A 9,682-nucleotide genomic window follows, 5' to 3' on the forward strand; every position below is an offset into this window, starting at 1 on the left:
AGATGTTAAAATTAATATCAAAATACTATACGTTTTAAAATAATATACTATATACATATTCCCTTGTAAACATAAACATTAATTTATACACTCTTCTCCAAATCCACTACGCAGATTCCAACCACTCATTTGGGCATAATAAAACCCTAATTCCCACAATTTTGCTTTCTATATGTATGAAATTTCTCTTCCATTAATTATATTATTATATAATCTCGTTGGATTTATCGATATTTTTAAATATATTTAATATATATAAATAAGATTCTTAAATATCAAATAACTGAAATTAAATAAATTTTAAAAATAAAATAAAATATTCATCAATAAATTTTATAAACAAACAAATAAAATAAATCATCCCATACATTAAATAAAATAATTTATCTCAGACTAAACATATAAAATACAAGTTCTAAGAATACATATAAAAAATGTCAAACTCAAATAACGAATAATATATTAAATCTTTGTTACTATAAATAGTAAATAAATTAATAATTTTTTATTTGCAACCGTATACAATATTTCGACAATGTGATCAGAATTAAATAGAATGAGACAATACAATCTGTACAAATTGAAAATTTTAGATGTGCAAAAAAAAAAAAAAAGTGAGTTCTAATTTTCAACTAAAATAGTATGTACTGAGTTTTTCCGAATAAGCCAATTCATTTGGGATCCCTCAAATCCATTCTTTTTCTTATTCAAAGATCAGTCCTTTGTCTCTGAATTTTACACTGAGAATTCTTTACAGATGAAGAGATGTCAAAAGGGCTTCTTACTTTCCAAACAGATCCTCCTACATCTATATATAAAAATTTATTTATCAAGAATACGCAAGAAAAACACTTTGAATTATTGATTCATCGCTAAAATAATTTAAAACCAATAGTTGATTATCTAATGAATTTTTCCGTTTTAATACTCGATACGAGAGTGTACAATTGGAAGCAGTGCCAAACTCACTACGTTGATATGGGATCTTACTATTTGAGGGGGTGGAGCAGGTACAAAAAAAGTCAAGTTAGTCCCGCCCAATATAAAACGAAATAGGGTGATTTATAGGGGTAAAGATATAATTTCATACGTGGACAAGCGAGGCACCGGTCGCTGCCCAAATGTTCTATGGACAAAATGGTTAGTAAGTGGATTAAATAATTTTCAAAGGACAAGTCCTTTTTACAACGACATATTTGGATTATTGGTCTTTTCATGTGCCCATTTTCTAATCAAATTTAATTAAAGGGTAAATCAAATGTCTATGAAATTGTATTTTAGTCCTCCAGATTAGTAGTACCGAATAAGTTGGCTTATTAAACTAATTTTTTAAAAATATAATTGACTAAATCTATCATTTTTACAAAACTTATAATGCTAGATTACATGACAAAGTCACAAGTTGTCTAATAGATGATGTGGCAATACCATATCTACATTCTATTAAATGTAATGATAAAAGATTCAATTCCTGTATTCATGTATAATGAATAGTTATTCTAGTCTTTCATTTAATTTTCATTCTTCTTTTAATTTTGAATTTGTATTATTTATCAAATCATCTCAAAATAGATGGAAAAATTAATGTGTGTTAATTTTATCGACGTAGTGTCCACATTGCAGTCTATGTGCATGTCACTTTAGTGATTAATTAAAATTTTAAAAAGATATATATATTTTTTTATAATTTTTATACTTTTATATTTTAAACTATTTTTATTTTTTTAAAAAAATTAATTAATTGGAGTCCACATGGGTGCTACGCTGACGTTAATTTTTCCATCCATTTTAGGTGGTTTGACAAATATCGCAAGTTTAAGGCGAAAATAATTTTTTAAATAATGTTAGAAGGCCAAATAAGTGATTATGGCTATAATCAAAATGTTACCACGAAATAAATATTCAAGAACAACTTTTAAATGTAGTTGATGTTTTGGTTGAATATGTTAAATTCGAATTTAGTTTGATTACGTATTTGGTTATTGAATTTAAAAATTGAACTGAAAAAGAAAGGAGAGGTTGAGTGTTGATAGGGTTTTCCAAATTGCTTAAATTGTTAAGACATTGGATTTTTGATATCCCATTCGGACCATTAACGATGCCTCACTTTTTAATGAAAACTCCCTTCACTTACACTTTTCACTTGTTTCATCAATGAAACTGTAAATCTTAGATTACCCGCCATTTACACCAGCATGCAGTGTATATACATTACATGTGATTTTTTTAATATTTTGTGATAGACCTCTGTTAACCTCTAACCCTGTTTATAGAGTCTAAGACCTCTATTAATATATTAAATAAAAAAGGAGTAAATATTTAACCAAATTGCTTTCCAAACCTTTGGAATGGACTTAGAAGTTGGGATAATAATGGTGATTTAATTTATGCATGTGCATGATTTTGTATGTGTCAGGTTTGATGTGCTTCGAAATTTGAATGTATGATGCCCCAAATGCCATGTGGTTATTTAATGAAAAATGCATTCCATGCAACATTCAAAGGCACAGTTGCCCAACATACTTCAAGTTTAATATTCATTCAATTTTTTATTAAGTTGAATTAATAGGTACAAACTAAATTAAGGTATTCATTGAGTGTAAATTAACAATAAAACACTTAAATATAGTAGGATGAGTATAGAAAAGATTGAAATCATGTCGATTTTTGGATTTCAAAATACATATAATTTCATTATAGGTTATGACCACATGTGCTCTTTATGGCACAATACTTAAAACTGTCCATAATCTTTTCCCAACCCATAAACAGGAGGATAATACGTTTTAACGCACTCAAACTAATGTCCTCCTGTTTTAATAAAATGTAAATGTCAATCAAATTAGAACTCAATCAACCATTATTTTTTATATATATACAACTGTTAAGAGTGTATTGAAAAACGTAAGACAAATGCTAAATGTTCAAGTATGTAATGAACGGACACTGCTGGGCCTAACAAGCTCAATGAAATTATTATACCTAAAATGCATATAATAATATGATAAAAGATTACGTCAGGGTGACAAGAAAAAGAATAATGAAGGAAATTAAGAGTGCAAGTTGAAGGAAGCAGAAAAGAAGAGAGGATATATAAAATGATAATGCGAGGAAGGGATTGATTTGAGGGTATGGGGAACAAGTTGGGTCTTCTTTTTGTCGGTAAATTACTTGCTTTTCTCTCTCAATTAGTCAATCTACACAATGTTTTACAAACTTGAATGACATCAATTAGGTTTAGCTTCTTCCCAATTTCACATAAAGTTGCCTTTTAACCTTTTACTTTATTTTGAAATCTTTATACTTTTAGCTTATGAGATTATATTAGGGTAAGTTTGATCTCAATGTATGTGTTTAAGATTTTTTTTTTGTTAAATTAGATACCCAATGTATGTAGTTTACAAATTGGTACTTAAATTTGGTTTTTTGATTCAAATTTATTCAAATAATAAAGTACTAATTTAACCAAAAAGCCGAGTTTTGGTACTATTTTGAATTAAGAAGTCAAGTTTAAGTTCTTAACTGGGCCAAAAAAAACTTTAGGTATCAATTTGAACCCTAAAGCCAAGTTCAAGTACCGAAATGTATATTTACCCATAACTTAGTATCATGGGGTTTAATAATGAATAATATGATTTCACAAAATTTGACAAAGTTAGTCACTCTACCTTATTTTGTTAAAATTTGATTCTCGGGCTTTATGAGAAATTAATTTAATTAGGTAATATCGTCAAACCTTACTATTTATTAGTTTACATGGAAATTAGCAAAACAACAATGTATAACCGAGTACTTCAACAATTTATACATATAACATATTAGCAAAATTATGTTGTTTAAGTTCATGCGAACTAAATTCTTAATTTTTATAAAATGTGATCATCGAATTTTAATAAATTTAGATAGAAGGACACATAATGAAACCAATATACTATGAATCTTGCGATTTTTTTTTTCAAATGTATTCAACTGTATTTATGGTAATCGTAATTTACTCTAAGAAAGGTAATTATTAATTTGAAACTAGACATGTAAGCTTTGGGTCTCCGATTCATTTGATTAGAGACAGTAAAAAAACATTCATTAATCAACAACAAAGACATCCACGAGACTGTCAAAACTGTACCCTTTTTAGTTTCTTCAACAATTTGAGTATATCTTACTCATGCCATTATGTTGTCATTAAATCCTACGACAAAACTTGAGTCTGCCCAACTTACTCTTTGGGGTCTTCATGTTTTTACTTCAAAACTTTGTAGATTCCCATAATTACTTATTAATCTTAGATAAATCTAAAAATGTTGTACCATACATCAACTTTATTATTATCCATGAATCTTTTAACTTTCGGTCATCATATATAGCAAACCTCATGGTGGATTAATGGAGCCTGGCCACAAAGAAGGGTTATTCTTCCTTCTTTCTTTTCTTTTAAAGATTTATTAAATTTTTTCATAATTAGAGTATTAACCGTCACTCACCACAGATGTTCTTTGAAAAGGTAAATGGCTGCTCTATCCCCATTAGTAGGAATTGAATTCCTAACCATATCACACCTCATATAAATACAACTTTTCAAATATTGTTTTATTTAATTAAAACCCGAAATATAAATAAAATTTTTTCACTAGAAAAAGGTTTGGTGAAGAAGGGCTATTTATATGGATTTGAAATTAGAATAAAATAAAATATTGAGGCATTGGATTGTGGTGTTTACTCTTGTTCATTTAATTTCAAGATGGGGCATCTCCTTGTTTCAAGCCATTCTCATTAATTAAAATGCCAACAAATCCTACCTTGAGATCAACAAGATACCATAGGTGGGACTGATTTCCATTGAAAAAAGACATTTCCATCTTAAAATTCTTATCCATTGAAAATTGAGAAATAATAATGTCACCCCAACTGGCTCCTCCTATCCCATCGTTGGATCAAGCAGATTCATATATAATTACATTTCTTCCATGTAAAATAAAAAGGAGAAAAGAAAATGGTGTTAAAAATACAAAATATTTTAACCTAGGGTTCCCGACAGCATTGGAAACAATGTACTAAACACACATTTTATATGTATGTGTGTGTTTTTTAATAATATGTTGTAGCTACCGACACCGAGAACAGAAATAGAAGACTGACAATTTTGTTTTCTGTAGCAAATAAATTCATCAAATGTGGATGCATTATACATAAATCATTAAGGAGAGGATTAAAATAATGGGATGAATGTCAACCTATTCCTTGGGAATGTGAAATAATGTTAAAAAAACATACGTGTTTTGAGGAGTTGTTTGTAAAGGGATTCCTATGTGTGGAAGCATCTATCTTGGTCAGGGAAAGTAAAATCCTATTATTTACTAATCTTCTTCTTAGTTTTCCAAGGCTATAACTAGAGAGGTCAAGGAGAAGGAATCTTACATTAAAACCTCCATTTTTTTTCAACTTTTTTCTTTTTTCTGTCTTCCATCCTAACTCTTTCCTTTTCTCATTCCATTGCATACCCTATAATATTAAATTTATTTCTTTTTATCTATTTTTTAAAATTTAGTTAATAATAAAGTACACGCGGGTGGTCATGTCAATAGCATTAAGATATAATAATTCTTTATTAAAAAAATATTCTGACTACATTTTAAAGGATGAGGATCAATGTAATTCTTAAGTGAGTTACAATAAAAAGAGTAAGATAAATAAAGCAGCTAATCGATTACGCAACTTAGATTCAATCATATATCTTTAAGACCCTTTTTAGAAATTTATACACTCAACCTCACACTTGTTGAAGCCTCATGCCCATGTATTTATAAGGATTAACTCTTCTTAAAAATCTTCTCACCCAAAGTTTAACTTAAATTGAAACAATAATTTAATTTTAAAATATTGAAGTAAAATAAGTTTCTCTAATGTTTTAGCATTCTAAACTCAAGATATAGGCGTATTTGGTCTTCACTAATCAAGCTAGTGTGGCTGCAATTTGACTTTTACAATTTCGATCTAATTGGTCTTCTTAAGGAATAAAATAAAGATAGATCCCCTTCACATAAATTTCTTGATTGCGAGTCTCAAATAAAAAACATACACTCACACTGGATCACTTCAACTTGTCTGCTTGACTATTTTTTTCTTTAATTAATCACAAAATTGGAACCTTTAAGGAGCTGCACAAAAATAGACAAGTCTTAATTCAATTGCTAAACAAGTTGTGCACCAACAATTTCCTCCAGGGGTTGAACAAAACTTTCATACAATATCTTATTAAGCAAATTTCAATCCATTTTGATCCGTTTAAATCTCATTAAATCAATTACCTTTAAGATACATATAAAGATTAAAAAAGAATTTATAAGATAATTTTTTATAAAATCATTCCACATCTTTTGGGGACAAAGATTGAAATAAATCTCCACATAATTAACCCTCATCTTCGTGTGATAAGGAAAACCCGTACATCATAATTAATTAGACCTCTAATAAGATCATCAAATTTAATCATTCGAACATGACAACTAATTAATACAATAAGCATGCAAAATTAGAAGTAATGTCCCCCGCAAATGTTTATGGAGTTGGAATTAGAAGCGCAACTACTTCTTTAGTTTCATCTTTAGGATTTTGATGTTCTTATTCCATTGCTACATCAGTGCCTTCAAGAGACTCCTTGACACCAAAAGCAACCTTTGGTTGTTACTCGTCAATTGAATCACCCTCAATCATCTCATCAATAACAAGCTTGTGTCATATCTTCTTGAAGGACAACATAACCTTTAATTAATGAATCAATAACCATAGAGGTACCTCCTTGAGCCTTATCATTACTAACATCAATTTCTACTGTTGTGGTCTTTTTCAAATCAATTTTTGAACCTATAAGATCTTCATGCCAAAATAATATATAAGCTTAAGAAATACAAACATGTTTTATTTTTCTTTTTGATACAATATATGTTTTTTAAATAATACGTTTCTATAGAAACCTTAAAAACCTTTTAGGGAAAAAATATGTAAACTCAATTGATAAGCACACTTACTAGTCACCTAACTCTATTTGTACAAGTAATAGAAAAATTTAGAATGTGAAATTACTAACATTATATATACTACTAACAAACACACATCAAATCAAAGCCTTGAGAACACTTGTTAACATGTTAACTATGCATATATTTATTGGAGAATGATTCCGTTTAAATACTTAAAAAGATGAAATGAACACCTATGTACCCTTAACATATATGTGTTATCTTCAAGCTCAAAACACAGCAAGAATGCATGCATGCATGCATCTTGATTTGCAACATGTCTCAAGATCTTCAAACCCAATGGATGCAATTATGGATGGGCCATTCATTGAATTGTTGAGGTGGGATCAATTGATCGTTTCTCCTAAAGTCAATATAATATATGCAGCAAGTTCAGAGGGATTTGCTTTAAAAATCCATCACTCAAAATTAAAAAGAAAAAGTTTTTGTGCCCAATATTGACTTATGGATTCGAATGTAAAGATCACGTGATCTCTAGTTAATGATTCATAGAATGTGATGAATTTGATTGTGACCAATGGGACTTGACGAATAGTTTTGATTAATCATAGAAGCCAGAGGGGAGTGAAAATTAATCATACCGACAAACAAATATATACACACATCTATACTTTATGGACAAATTTGTCACTGAAAAATGGCAAAAGGGTCAACATGTTTCCCTTTGCTTCCTAAAACTTTTAAAGGGAAATAATTTGAGGAAATTTAAAGAAAAAGACTGATTATCTAATTCACTGTTAATCAAATCCTCTTTGACTAAGATATCATATAAATAAGATAATTATATTACATTGTAGAGATGATTGTTCATATTAGGAGACTCTAGCTGTAATCAACTCACGTAATGTAATGTAATGTTGATAGATTAGATATGCAAACAAGTCAAGCAAAGATTGGTGTTAGGTTATGATGTTAGGAATTGACTGAATGTTACTGTAAAGACACAGTCTTACAACGAGAACCTAACCTATATTGACAGGGATATTAACAACATAACAAGAGGAGACAATCTAAATTGAGCATCAACGGTTACAGCATATATCTGGTGTAAGAACAGCAGCACATACTTGTTAGGGTCAAATGTAGTCATTGCTTTTTGTATGAATTCTCTTTATACAACTGCATTAATGCAGCAGGTTAGACAAGTATGTAAACAATCACACACAAACACGAAGCAAGTGATGTTATGGTCAAATATTCATCCGACAAAGTGACATTCTTCATTCTCTTGCATAAACATTCTTACCAAAGGAGATGGGTCAGGATTGCTTAATTATTTTATAAAAACCTAAAAGCTAACAGAATAATTAGTGTAATTAATATTAGAAGATTTTGTTCCAAAATTTACTCAAGGAAGTGGAGTTCTCAACTAGCATATGTTCCCCCTTGCATTCCATAACCAAAATGAGAAGATTTGAATGAAGAGTAGTAAAATAGCAGTCAACTTTGTAAGGTGCAAGGTAAATCATAGTCAGCTATTGCTTAGAATCTTAGACAGATGGCTTTGCTCTATCTCTTTATTAATTTATTGCTGCTTATTTATTTTGGATTAGATATGAGGAAAAAGCACTTGTTCCACATCAAGATTTTGTTCTTAGTTAACAGCTAGAGCCCATTTTTAGATTCTATTTTGAATCAACAATACTCCTTTTAATTTATTCATTTTTAATCCATCTCCTACACTTACTCTTTCTCATCTAATTTTACACATCTTATATATATATATATATATATATATATATGTAAAACTATGGTAAATCCACCTCTCTCCCCCTTTTTAATTTCAATTTCAATATTGAGTAAATTGGTTCTTCTTTAAAAAAAATTCCAAACAATTTAATTCTTATCAATGTCAAAAGTGAGCAACTAAAGACAATTAAGCGCGACGTTAATGTTTTTCGTTACTTGTACATAATTTTGGTTGGTATAATAACAAATTTAGCCATTACAAAAAGCTTAAACATTTACACATTCTATTGATTTGGCCATGATTCTAAGAAAATCGTCTGGACATTACAAGAAGTGTAAAAACTAAATAATAAAAAATTAATTTATGCAATTTTTAGTTTTTTTTAAGAATTACAGCTAAATTAATCGAATGTGTAAATGTTGAGGCTAAATTTGTTAAGCTTTTTAGAATCATGACCAATTTGACAGAATATGTAAACATCAAGGGCTTAATTTGTTATTATACTAATTAAAATTGTGTACAATTGACGGAAAACATTAATGCCATGATTAATTGTCTTTAGTTGCTCACTTTCAAAATTGACAAAGATTGAATTGCTACGATATTTTTAAGATGGATGAATTTGCTCAATATCAAAATTGAAAGGGAGACTAGAGAGGTGTTTTTATCCAAAATGTTTGCCAAAATATCCTTTGGAATTTCAAATTAGGGAAGGTATCCTATTTCAATATGTAATTTTATTATTTTATTTAAACTTAAATTAATAAATATCTAAAAATAGATTTCATATGGTTGTATTAACATACTTTTAAATATGAATCCGTTACTAATTTATTTAAATTTAAAATCGACATTTTTTTATTTAAGTATGTAATGTTATAAAATGATTTTGGAAAAAAAAACTGTATTGAAAAGTTTATATTTTTAAAAAAGCAACTTATTTTGTAAACATTTG

This window comes from Gossypium hirsutum, chromosome D12 (assembly GCF_007990345.1).
Source record: "Gossypium hirsutum isolate 1008001.06 chromosome D12, Gossypium_hirsutum_v2.1, whole genome shotgun sequence".
NCBI classification, from domain to species: domain Eukaryota; kingdom Viridiplantae; phylum Streptophyta; class Magnoliopsida; order Malvales; family Malvaceae; genus Gossypium; species Gossypium hirsutum.